Consider the following 13,802-nt stretch of genomic DNA (forward strand, 5'->3'; position numbering starts at 1 on the left):
GTGAAATCCAGATAAAGCCATTTATAGTAGTGTGCCAATTTTCATTTATTAGTTTTCCTCATTGGGCTGTGGTTGTAAGATGTTAACAGTAGGAAGCCCGGTGAAAGTGACGTGGGAATTGTCTGGAGTATCTTTGCAACTTTTCTGTAAACCTCAAATTATTTCAAGATGAAAAGTTCTTTTAAAGTTACATTGGAGTCACTCATGTTGCAACTAATCATTCTTGTTAGACTTTTACTGATTTTTAGAGTGAGTTTCTGTTTGTTTGCCAACCTTAGAACATTCTTCTCATCAAGGATACTCCTTGAGCTGTTTCTTAATCCTGTCCATACACAGAGCCATCCTCACCTCCACAGGTTTGCTCTCCACTTAGTTCTCCAGCCACTTACTTCCAGCCCCTAGAAAACCTGTGAGTGGGGAAAAAAATACCCACAAGGCTCCGAGTCCTCACAAACCACCTCTGAGCAAAATTTTTAGTTGGTGACGGTCAGGGTGTGATTTCAGTGTTCAAACCAAGTCTTCAGATTTCATTAATGATCTCTTGGTCCACCAGTCTTCTTTACCCAGGACAACATTTGAACAAGCACTTAGAATTAGTAGCCTTGTATTTGAATGGTGAAGATGAGAGAAGATCATGCTGTTTTTAGGTAAAATGTCTGGGAATTCTGTGAATATAAGCAGTACTAAGGGAACTTTGATTCTTAAAGGAAATCAATAGCTGTATAAAGTTTGCTTTGAAAATCAGTTTAACTTTAAAAAAAAACAGATAAATCAAAAGACCAAACTCTTGAAAGACCAAGTAAGGGGCAAGTATGTACTCTGGCGTCTGGAAATGAGTGTTTGGTCTGAATTCAAGCGTTTGGGCATGAAAAACAAAATGCTAAGTATTAAGAGTTCTTCCCTGAAGGGTTTTTGCCGGCAACTCTCTTATGTGTTCAACCAATTTTGGAAACTACACTAGTTCACACACTTCAGGCGAAACAAGAAAAAACAGAAGTGGCATCTAAAATAGTCAAATTCATAGAGACAGCAAGTAGGGTGGTGGTGACCAGGAGCTGGGAGGAGCGGGGGATGGGGAGTTAGTGTTTCAAGGGAACGTAGTTTCCGTTTGGGCAGATGAAAAAGTTCTGGATGGCAGTGATGGGTGCACAGCAGTCTGAATGTACTTAATGCCACAGAACTGTACATTTTTAAATGCTTAAAATGGTCAATTTTTATGTAATGTATCTTTTACCACAATTTTAAGAAATGAAAAAGAAATAGAAGTCTTCAGCAGTTCCACTCCACTTCTTTCCAGGGTGCCCAGCTATGAGGAGAATCTCTGCTTGGGGGGCATTTCTCCTTAGGAGGAATCTTTTTTAAAAATCTAGAGATGATTTCCTGGACATCATTTACCAACCGGCAGTTTAAATGGCCCCTATATCATAAATTGTGCAAGTAGAAAGGAACCTGGTACACAGGAAACAGTAGAGCTGGGTGGTTGGGAGAGTTGCTTGTGGGTTAATTTATAACTAAGACAAATGAATCTATAAAAAGAAGAAAAGCCCCATAAGAAATATGTTAACTGATGGTAAGGGAGAAAAAAAGGGTTTAGATAAAAGATATCTGAACTTGTTTGGTCCCAATGATTTTATGGCTGAGGAATTCAATTATAGGTGTACTGGGTGGAGCAAATCACAATTCTGTGAATTGCTAATAGGACACGACGATCTTTATCGTTTTCTGTATGTGCTCGCATGCAGAGTTCAGGCCTGCCCTCTGTAAATAAACTCTCTGCTTAGCTATGCTGCTGTGTATGAATTCAGGACTGCAGGACTGGAACATAGATAGGGTTCTAAACTCTTAAAGGTGGGGAGGTGGTACAAACAGAAATAAGATTAGGAACTAGGACAGATAAATGACTTTGGCTTTTGAATTTGGGCCCTTGGGTTTGTTTCATTTTACATTAAATTCCTTTAAGACGTTTTTGTTACTGAAAAGCTGTGAAAATATCTTTTAAAATAAAAAGACCACACTTAATCACACATAAACTACTATTCTAACTTCTGTATAGTTTCTTTCAGTTCTGGTTGACCTGTATACATTTTTTAATTACTAACGGTTACGGTATATGTAGCATTTCTGCTTCTTTCGCTGTTAGATTACATGTCTTTCTTCCTTTTTACCTGGCTTTCAGATGTCATAATGGCAACACAGTAGTCCATATTAGTGATATCACAGAATTTACTAAGCCAGTTTTCAGGTGGCTTCTAATTTTTTATTATTATACAATTACTGTTTATTATTACAGTTACATATAGTGAATATCTTCATGCATATATTTCACTTTTTAAAAAATCATTTTCTTCAGATAAATTGCTTTAAGAGGAGTTTCTATGTTAAAGGGTTTGAGCAACTATATTGCTCCTGCATTATTCATTTTTATGACATTTCACATTGCTCTGAGGATATATTAGTAGCAAAATGAACAAAAACATATTTCCAAAGCATATGTTTAAATGATTTCTGTTCATTTAAATCTATTATCATTTGTCTCTGGCTCTGTGTGTTTGACAGCGGAATGAGGGTGGAGAGTGAGGAGTTTTCATCAGTTGTTTAGAGATTAGCATAATATGGGGTTTGGGGTAGTTTTTGGTTTTTTGGATTGTGATGGGGGTGTTGTTTATGTTTTGGGTTAGGATAAAACTAACTTGGTTGCAGTGAAATTGCAGATGATTTCTTGAGGCTATACCAAATTTAAATCTCATTTAAAACCTGTGCTGCAGGTCCCTATGGCCTTTAAGTCTGCATGTTGCTAGTTGTTATAAAGGAATGATTACTTGCAAAGATGAAGGTTTAACAAAGTAGCACATCCAGAGAGAAGGATACAAATCAATTTTGTTAAAGGATTTATTTCAATCAAATATTTTTAATTTGTGGTTTAAATATTTGAGGTGACTAGTAATTTTAGAATAAAGATACAATGATAAGAGAAAATTTTAAAATGCAAAATCATATGGTTAAAGTGTACAATGAATAGAAAAAAGATTATGGGTGTTTGTTTTTCCTTTTTATTCTGAACGTTCATTTGGGAGTTAAGTGTTATAGTTAATGACATGAAATAGAGATTACAGCTTTTAACTACAATGCAGTGTATTGTATTTTTTAATATCAAATAAGCAACGTAATAACAACAATAAAGAACATTTTAAACGAAAAATTATCTATAATCTTAACATCCTTATTGAAACTATTTTAATTTCTACAAGTTGCCTTCCAGTTCTTAATACATATGCATAGATTTTTAAATATGTGTATGTGGTATTTGAGAAAGTAAATACACTGCTATCCCTGACCCTCACTGTCTATAAAACTAAGGGATTTGTGATAAATGATTTCTAAATTATCTTTTCATTCAAAAACAATATTTTAAAACCTAGCTGTGTCTAAACTGTATAATAAATATCTTCTGGAAAAACATGTAAGTTGATCACAATGAGTACTATCTTTACTTAAAAACATGAGTCACTGTTATAAAATGTAGAGGGTTAATTCCTAAAAATTAAGCTTAAAAGAACTTCTATGATATCAACAGTTTGTTAAACTGAAGAATGCATGGTGGGGGAGGGGTTTGATTATTTGAGACTCTTGAGTAATAATTTCAATAAAGCAGTGTTTGTTCTCAAGTAGTAATTTTAATAAAACCTACTGTACAAACGTCTGATAGAAGAGGATACTAAAAATTACTTTTGGCGATTACTTGATTTTCATTTATAACCGCACTTTCATTCTCATAAGAGAAAAAATTTTTTTAATATTTTTCTAATTTCTTAATTTTAATGTTTTCATGAACTAACAGTGTGTAAAATTATTGATTATGGCAAGAAAAATGTACATCTTCCTATTCTCTCCTTCGATGATTTTGTTTACCTTTTTTAAAAAAATTGCCAATAATGAGCTCTGCAGTCCTAGCTGTAGTATGCTTAATTCTTTGGATACTCCCAGTAACTCATATGTTACCAATAATGTTCATAAATTCTGCCACAGTATCATACAGTAAGAGCTCAAACATTGGAGGCCACTAGTATTCCATGGACCATAATGTGAAGCAACTGTGATCTCTGTGTTATTCTAGTTGTTGTTTTGATTTTTTTTTCTTCACACTTATGAACTCCTTGTCCTTCAGTCCAGATCCTGTGATCTGAAATCATTTAAATTATTAAAACCTTGATATTTTTAACCTTTTATACTCCCAGTAGACAGGACATAGGAAATTTAGTGACGTAAACATCTTTAATAATCTTTAAAAGTCATAAGACTTGGTAGCTGGGACAAACAATTAGGTATAAATTTCAGGGAAATACCGTAATGGCATGACTTGTTTTCTTTTGTTAGCAAGCCACTTGGCTTTCCTCTCAAACTCAAGGAATAAGTCGTGTGGCCCCCTTTTATGATTTCAGTTTCATCTGCATCACAGAAATATATGTTTCCCTGAGTTTACTCACTCTAATTTGTGATTGCTATTTTTCTTATCTGCGAAGGAAGTACAACAGTTCCCACTGGGGAAATACCATGTTAAGTTGATCCTAAAATAAGAAATCTAAGGGAAAGGTCACATCCTAATAACTTGTGCAAATCTAAATTCCCATGGAGCTTTAAAATTATTTTGTAGCAGTAGAGTATTAACAATGTGTTGTTGAACTTCTTCCAGATAGCGTCATAAAATTGAGAGCACTTTTGTGTACAGAAATAACCACTGAAGAATAAGTACAATTGACAAGACCTAATTTTTTTTAGTAATCCATTTTGAATATCCAGAGAAATCTAGCATGAATAATAAACCACAAAATGCTTTTTGTTACTTTCACTGAAAATATAAGAAGTATTATTTAGGAAGTATTATAATAATTATATACAAACAGAGAAAGTGATTTTACCAGCCCTGACCTCCCGTTATACTTTGGAAGAACCCTAAATATGTAATTCTAGAGAGAGTTGCTGCTTCCAGGACACCTGAAAGTTGACACCTGAACATCAGGACACCTGGGTTGTAGTCTGTCCTTTTCTGTTAATTGCCAATCGCTTAAATATTCTGGACCTCAATTTCCTTACCTGTTAAGATATTGATTGTGAGGATCAAGTAAGATTAAATATATACAGTGCTTAGAAAATTTTTACAGCACTATATATCTTTAAGATATTACTATAATCATTGCCTTTAGTTTTCATCTTTTCCAAATGAGGAAATAAAATGCTTATCTGTGTGATATGGCATATGTTCAAAGAATCTCTGCAACTCTTCAATATCTCTGTAATATCTTTGTTCAGGAAAGGCATTAAGCTCTTTCATTGTGCTAATTCATGTTTAAAATTTTATTTTATGCACCTACATGAAAAGGGTGAAATGTAACAGATCTGTACCCTACCCCACATTCACCAGAAAAAGTGCTTATTGGAAGCAGTCCCACAAAGTAGACTAACTTCCTTTAAATTCACATCCTTTTAAGAGCTGGGATGAGTGGTGGCTGGAATTTGATCAGGTGACTTGACTTTCATCCTAAGTGATGAGTGAAAGTTAACAATGTTGCCAACTTGTGTTCTCAATATGTGGAGTAACTATTCTCATCCTTTCATCCATCAGACTTTGGAATAATAGTAATAGCAACAGCAAGTAAGAGTCCAAGGAGAATAAATTCTTTGAACACTTCTGCTCCCTGCTGTAGTGGGGAACAAAATCTTTATGTGTGAACCTACTGATTGCTGCTATTATAAATTTGTTTTTCCAACTTTTTAATTTCCATCGATGTTGTCTTAGTTCAGATTTTCCTTATTCCTCACCTGAGTTATTGCAAATTGTCTCTCCGACTCAATGCACCATTTCCATTTCATCCTCCAAGTAGACAGAGTTCTTTCTCAAACACTGTGTTTGCATTTCACCCCCCCTTCCTGGGAGCATTACAGACTTCGTGGTCTACCTCAACCTACCCCCTCAGACTCATTGCCTCCATTTGCATCACGGATATTAGGGCTCGGCCACTCCAGCTGGCTCACCAGTGTTCCTCTCACAGCACTGGATTCACGCCTGGAATGTACCAATTATCGTATTGGATTATTGTTGGTTTTGTAGTTAGTTTTATGGAGTGAGCTTTTTTTTTTTTTTTTAATAATCTCTTAATTTAGTCTTTTTTTTATATAAATTTATTTATTTTATTTATTTATTTTTGGCTGCGTTGGGTCTTTGTTGCTGCGTGCGGGTTTTCTCTAGTTGCAGTGAGCAGGGGCTACTCTTTGTGGTGCGTGGGCTTCTCATTGCGGTGGCTCCTCTTGTTGCGGAACACGGGCTCTAGGCATGCGGGCTTCAGTAGTTGTGGCACGCGGGCTCAGTAGTTGTGGCTCACGGGCTCTAGAGCGCAGGCTCAGTACTTGTGGAGCACGGGCTTAGTTGCTCCGCGGCATGTGGGATCTTCCCAGACCAGGGCTCAAACCCGTGTCCCCTGCATTGGCAGGCGGATTCTTAACCACTGCGCCACCAAGGAAGTGCCTGGAGTGAGCTTCTTGAAGACAGAGACTATCTTCTGGGTGTCCCTAGCACTTAAAACAGTTCCTAGCAAGGAATATGCAACTGTTACAATTATAATGTAATTAAAATTAAATGATTAAGATATACTTTTATGTCTGCTAATTAAGCATAATACTATTAGCATTCTCGCCTAAATGTTATTTTTAAATTTACCAATGAGAGATGCAAAACATGATGCAAAATTGAATTAAGAAAATTCTGTGATATAATATGTATTTTACAATTTTGTAGATTTAACTTCTGCATAGGTGGGGGCTGCCGCTGCTTCTCCTCTCCGTCCTCCCCCTTCTCCTCCTCCTCCTCCTCCTCCTCCTTCTTCTTCAACTCCTCCTCCTCCTTTCATTTTTTAATTTTTTTGCAGATGTTGAAAATGAGTCCATAAAAGCACATAGATACCTTATCAGCTACTTTTTGCCTGTATAATTCAGGGATGAGGAATGTTCAGCTCACAGACTTGTTATGGCCTTTCAGTCTTCTATAGCATTTGAAGCAGGGCTGCTAAGTCAGGTAAAGGGCTACAACAGTTATTCGTACGGAGGTTTTATTGTTGTTGCTGTTCCTATTTGTATATGTTGTTTATTAAACAAGTATTTCCAAGCTACTTTTCTGTATCCAGCCCTGTTCTAGACAAAGTGGAATTAGGCCATTCCTCCCTCACAGTCTTGTTTCAAGGGCAATACCAACACAGACCACATGAAAGAATTAAATCACAGAGCTGGGTGATGTGTGTTTGAGGGAAAACATATAGTGCAAGTTCATAGAAGACAACACATCTGCAGAGCTGGAATAGTCAGTGGTTGTTTCACGAAGTGCTTGCACCTGAGCTGAACGCCGAAAGTGTGGATGCGGAAACATGAGAAGGAAGAGCTGGAAATTTTAAACATGAGGAGCATCATGGGGCAGGGATTTCAGGATGTCGGGGGCACATTGTACTCTAGAATCAGTGGGAGGTTCACGTAAGAGGGGAAAAGGGCTGAGCTTGGCAGGATACAAAGGCTAGAGCGAGGAACTTGGACTTCGTCTAGGAGGCATTGGGGAACTTGAAGATTTGGGGAGAGGGAAGTGGTGTGACAGAAGCTCCGTTTGGAAGGGACAAGTGAAAGAGATATTTTGATAATGTAAGATTTGGTGAGTGAATAAAAAAGAGGATGAAAGAAAAGAGTCAAAAATGAACTCTGGGCTGATGTATAGAGAGGTAGAAGAAATATGGGAGAGGGACTCTGTTTGGGGGAAGAAAGATGAGGTTGATTTCAGACTTGCTGAATTTGAAGTGAAGGTGGAGTATCTCAGTAAGCCCTAGAGAGAGGTGAAGATTCGGGACTGAACCTGTTTCGGAGGCCAGAACGAGACACGTTATTTTGGGTGTCATGAGCATAGAGTGGAGAATGCTTCTCAAGAAGCAACACGCCGGTCAAGTTTAAAAGGGGAAGATGAGAGTGGCAAGAGTAGATAGGGTCATCACTGCCAAGCAAGGAGAGCTTGAAGAAGAGGAGAAGAACACAACCCTTAGTGCCTCCTGTGGACCTGGCATTGTGTGAGCAACTTCAGGTATACAATCTTATTTCATCCTCATAGCAACCCTGTCACATAGGAATTATGATTACCCCCATTTTACAGATGAATAAAGTGAAGTTTAGCAGGTGAAATAACGTGTCTAAGGGCATACTGCCAGTGCCAGGAGGAATATAATTTAAACTGAGATCCTTCTGACTCCCAAGCTCACATATTTTTTTTTACTGAAATATTGTAAAATGACAGTGAACTGTCAAGAAGAATTGAAAAAAAGGAGTAATGCCATTAACAGCTGCAAGGAGGAGATCATTGTTTAAGATTATAGCTTAAGTACAGTGGGAGGAATGGGTATTTGGGGAGGTTAGAAGGTAATAGGTGGTGTATGAATGGAGGGAGCGATTTTAGGCCACTGAGGACTGGGGCAGCCGATAGGACAGCTCTCCTAGAAAAGCTGAATCAAGGAAGGGAGGGAAGAGTGCAAACCAGTGGAGAAGGAGGAGGTAGTACAGGGCTGAGGGCTCAGAAAAGACATTAAGAAGAGGCAGACCCTGTGAGAAAAGACTGCTTCCACTAAGTTTGGAGGTTAGTGTCACAGTGGAGACCAGAGGGAGGGTAAAGGAAAAAGGTATCAGATAAAGATTTTTTTTTTTTAATTTCCTTATTTTTTCCTATTTATTTATTTAATTTTTTGGCCGTGCCACACGGTATGTGGGATCTTAGTTCTCCCATCAGGGATCAGGGATCAAACCCAGGCCCCCTGAGTTGGGAGTGTGGAGTCTTAACCACTGGGCCACCAGGGAAGTCCCCTATTTAGTTATTTATTTGTTAAAGAATATTTTTTAAATTTAATTTATTTAATTTATTTATTTTTGGCTGTGTTGGGTCTTCGTTGCTGCGCGCGGGCTTTCTCCACATGCAGCGAGCGGGGGCTACTTTTCATTGCTGTGCATGGGCTTCTCACTGCCGTGGCTTCTCTTGTTGCGGAGCATGGGCTCTAAGCGCGCGGGCTTCAGTAGTTTGTGGCACGTGGGCTCAGTAGTTGTGGCTCACGGGCTCTAGAGCGCAGGCTCAGTAGTTGTGGCGCACGGGCTTAGTTGCTCCGTGGCACGTGGGATCTTCCCGGACCAGGGCTCAAAGCTGTGTCCCCTGCATTGGCAGGCGGATTCTTAACCACTGCGCCACCAGGGAAGCCCAGTTATTTATTTTTAATTGAAGTGTAGTTGATTTACAATGTTGTGTTGGTTTCAGGTGTACAGCAAAGTGATTCAGTTATACATATATATATTCCTTTTCAGATTCTTTTCCCTTATACATTATTACAAAATACTGAGTATAGTTCCCTGTGCTATACAGTGGGTCCTTGTTGGTTATCTGTTTTTTATAAAGTAGTGTGTATATGTTAATCCCAAACTCCTAATTTATCCCTCCCCACCCCCGCCTTTCCCCTTTGGTAACCATAAGTTTGTTTTCTAAAACATAGATTTTTTTAAAGCACTAGTTGTAATGATACCTCCAAAGTTATAACTTACTTGGAAAAAAGCACATAAAAATAGACATGGTGGATACGTGACCTTAATCAATCACTTCCCCTCTTCTGGCCTCAGTTTTCCTGGACATTGACAGATTAGGATAGAGAAGACAAATGGGTCTCTAAGGACCCTTCCAATACTTAATTTTCTAAGCATTGTGGAATGCGACAGCCTTGATCTGTTCACAGAGGGGGCAATCATATAGCTTTATATATCAAAGGAACTTGTAGGAATAACTAAAATTAGAGATACAAAGGAAATGTTTAGAAATTTAAGTCCTCAATTCAAAATTTCTGCCTGTGTCCCTTTTCCCCCTTATTAAAAGTTATTAGAATGTCAGTGTGTTATTAACTGTAAACTCTTGAAGGCAAGGACCTCTATCCTATTCTCTGATATGTCCTCAGCATCGAGCATAATGCTTGATACATAATAACAATTCAATAAATACATATTAAATGAATGAAAGTTGAATTACAAAATAAAGTGTTGCCACTAAATAGGCTTCCTGTGCTTTTTCTCCCCTTTGGTCTCCCTTCTCCTCCATGACAATTCAGGGGTGTGTTAATTATGTCAAGATAGTCACTTTTCAATGTATCTGTATCATTTTAATTGTTTTTTTCATTTGGTTACTATGTTGGTTTTTTGTAGAAAGGGAACTATACTTGGTGAATTGACTGACAGTTAATGGAAGTCAGCGTTTTTCAAAATGATCTTTTGTAGAAACTTACAAATTAATTAGTAATCTAGTTTCCCATTTTTTGTCAGTTTAAATTTTACCAAGAATATTGCCTTCATTAAAAGGAATCGTGTTCTATATTATGGAGGGAAAATGATTTAAAGAAAAACAGAAATCTATTCCTGAACAAATTTAGTGATGCTGGTGTAAGAAAAAAAAAAGCCACAAGAAATCATCCCAAATTAGCAATGCTTCCCATCTTAAACACATGATTTCAGTTGTCCATAGCTAGCGAAAGGTTACAAAATGTCACCGTAATACCCTTTACTTCCTTACGAGTTCTTGCTTTCCCCACCCCCCACTCCCAAATATGGTAGATGGAGTTGTAAAAACCCTGAAGTATGACAATATAGTTTATTACACTTTTAGCTAGAAGTATTCTGCCAAAATGAGCTGAGAAATAGAAGAAATGGATTTAAATTTACAGCAGTACAGTGAGACAGAATATACTTTTTCCAGACCACTCAACCAGCAAGCCAGTTTGTAACTTTAATGCTTCGTACATTGGAAAAGTTGCAGTTGTAACAAAATCAACAGAAATATCTCTGGCTAATGTACTTCAATGCGAAGATTGACTGCAGGAATATTTTTCCAAATGCATACTTTTATAGACTTTATACTACTTTCCAGAATATTGTCAGTTTTACTTAGTACTACTTTGGGAATTACTGATTCTTATCTCTCTGTTAGGAATTAAAACCAGAGCTGACATTTCACTGTTAGCAGACTCTGTCTTCAGCGATCTGGTGACCTGAAGATATCTGACTCTCTTTCATTACCAAGCTTCAAGTCTGCAGATTGTCATTGGTCTTCCCTTTCCCTGAGATAGAGATTAAGACTATTTGTTTACATGGGATACATGAAAATGCTGACTTTAATAAATGGCTGTTTGATTCTTGGATAGAAACTGAAATATTGGGCAAGATAACCAAGTATCCAAAAATTGAATGATCAGTGGAAGCTTTACAGTTATCTTGGGTTTTGAGTCAAGATAGTAAGTAGCATAGCTTATAGAATCAGCCATCCTATGAAAACATGAACATGAAGGAAGATTGATTTTTATTTCTCCTTAAAAGTTTGTTCAGTTTTAAGTATTTGCTTATTTTTTTCAAAATATGCACTCTCACCATATTATTTTGAGTGACCAATTTACTGTGGTATACGAACAAGTTGTGTTGAAAGAGGTTCTCTTGTAATTTGAAATATGAGAGGTAGAGTGAAAAGAATCAAGTGGTAAAAGAGAAGGAAACTGGATGTTTTAACCCAATTTGCTTCTTCCTCTTTGGACTGCTGTTGATTTTATTTTAGCCGTTCTGTTTGCCTGAGCATAGGCAGTGTCACCACTCCTGTTACAATCTTCTGTACTTAGAGAGTTAGAACCACCTATAAATCAGTAGACTGAGTGGAATCTTGGCAGATGAGGTCTCCGTCAGGAAACAAGCATTTTGTTTATATTTAGGCGATTCGAGAACCTGGCCTCTGGGCATTCAGTAAGAAGTCAGGGAAGGGAAGCCACGAAGAACAGAATATTTATTATGAATAGGTGTCACCTTTCTGCACTCAGGGGTTTAATTCCAAACAGCCTGAGAAAAACTAAAGATACTTCTCTTTCTACTTACTTGGCAAGTTTTTTAAGAGAGTGAGCAGCCCAAATCAAAAGAGAAGGAGGACCACAGCAGAGCATGTAAGATGGCAGCTGGCATGCATGCTTTTTTGGCTCTGTTGAGTAAGGTCTCAGACCCAAAGTCTGAAGAGGTAGTAAGAGGTCATTGTTCACAGTACAGTTGACTTACATTTGGGAAAGTCCTTTGAAACATATATTCATGTCACAAAAGAGGTGTTAAAATCCCAGTATCTTTCAGCCAAGAATGGCACTTGCTTCCATCAGAATCACTCATCAAGTTAAAAAACAAAGCAAACAAACTGAACAAATAAAAATAATTCTTTAGCATCTAAATAGCACTGGCAAAGCTCTGTTGTTTCTTGCAAAACACTGTAAGGTAAAAATAGGAATAAATAGTATTATTTTCTGCTCTTAGAACCTACAGGGGAGAACAATTGTGCTCTAACCTTTCTCTCCTGGATTCTGATAGCCACTTAATCATCTATTATCACCTCTGCTAGAAGGGGATAAAAAGGGTAATACGAAATCAGTATATTTAGATTTATAGTTCAACTTTTTTCAGTTATCCTTGAAGCCTTTAACATTCATCGCTAAGGATGATCAATAATTAACTTGAGCCATAGAGTTAAAGTTTGTACTACTTGATAGGTATAAACCAGTTACGGAGAGCTCCATAATTCCTAAAGAAGCAGGTAGAATAGGGGATTAATCATACACTTCTTACTGATAGTTCTTGAGGTCCTTGACTGTAGAACAAGTTTTCCTATTAAAACAATATGTTGTATATTTCATATCTCTATTAGATCATTAACAGTTTAGCAATTTAGATGTCCACTCAGTAAATGACAAGCTGCCCATCTTCTTTCACTTTTTATTTATCATGGTAAATATATATGTAACAAAATTTTGACATTTTAACCAATTTTTTTTTTAACATCTTTATTGGAGTATAATTGCTTTGCACTGGTGTGTTAGTTTCTGCTTTATAACAAAGTGAATCAGTTATACATATGTTCCCATATCTCTTCCCTCTTGCATCTCCCTCCCTCTCACCCTCCCTATCCCACCCCTCTAGGTGGTCACAAAGCACCGAGCTGATCTCCCTGTGCTATGCGGTTGCTTCCCACTAGCTATCTATTTTACGTTTGGTAGTGTATATATATGTCCATGCCACTCTCTCACTTTTAAGTATACAATTCAGCGACATTAATTACATTCACGGTGTTGTGCGACCAACAGCCCTATCTATATCCAAAACTTTTTCATCACCTCAAACAGAAACTCTTTGCCCATTAAACAATTAACACCTCATCACCCATCCCTCAGCCCATGGTTCTCTAGTCTACTTTCTGTCCCTATGAATTTGCCTATTCCAGTTATGTGGGATCATACGATATTTGTCCTTTGGTATATGGCTTTTTTCACTTAGCACAGTGTTTTCAAAGTTCATCCATGTTAGAACATGTGTCAAGAACTCCGTTTTTATGGCTGAATAATACTCCATTGCATGTATATAACACATTTTGTTTATCCATTAATCTGTTAATGGACACTTGGGTTGTTTCCACCTTTTGGCTATTGTGAATAACGCTGCAGCGACCATTCAAGTGTTCAAGTATCTTTTTGAATCTCTGTTTTCAATTATTTGGGGTATATATACCTAGGTGTAGAATTGCTGGCATATTTGGTAATTTTGTATTTAACCTTTTGAGGAACTGCCATACTGTTTCCACAGCTACTGTACTTTTTTACATTCTCACCAGCAATGTACAAGGGTCCCAGTTTCCACATCCTCCCTAACACTTGTTACATTCCATATTTTTTTCATTATAGCCATCCTAG

At 37.3% G+C, this 13,802-nt stretch overlaps 1 protein-coding gene across 2 annotated transcripts in view; it reads left to right on the forward strand.

Moving 5' to 3' along the window:
• Positions 1-13,802, forward strand: part of PPARG (peroxisome proliferator activated receptor gamma) — a 133,926-nt gene that overhangs the window by 25,489 nt on the left and 94,635 nt on the right. The window lies entirely within an intron of this gene.

Source organism: Balaenoptera physalus (genome assembly GCF_965194825.1).
Source record: "Balaenoptera physalus genome assembly, chromosome: 11".
Lineage (NCBI taxonomy): Eukaryota > Metazoa > Chordata > Mammalia > Artiodactyla > Balaenopteridae > Balaenoptera > Balaenoptera physalus.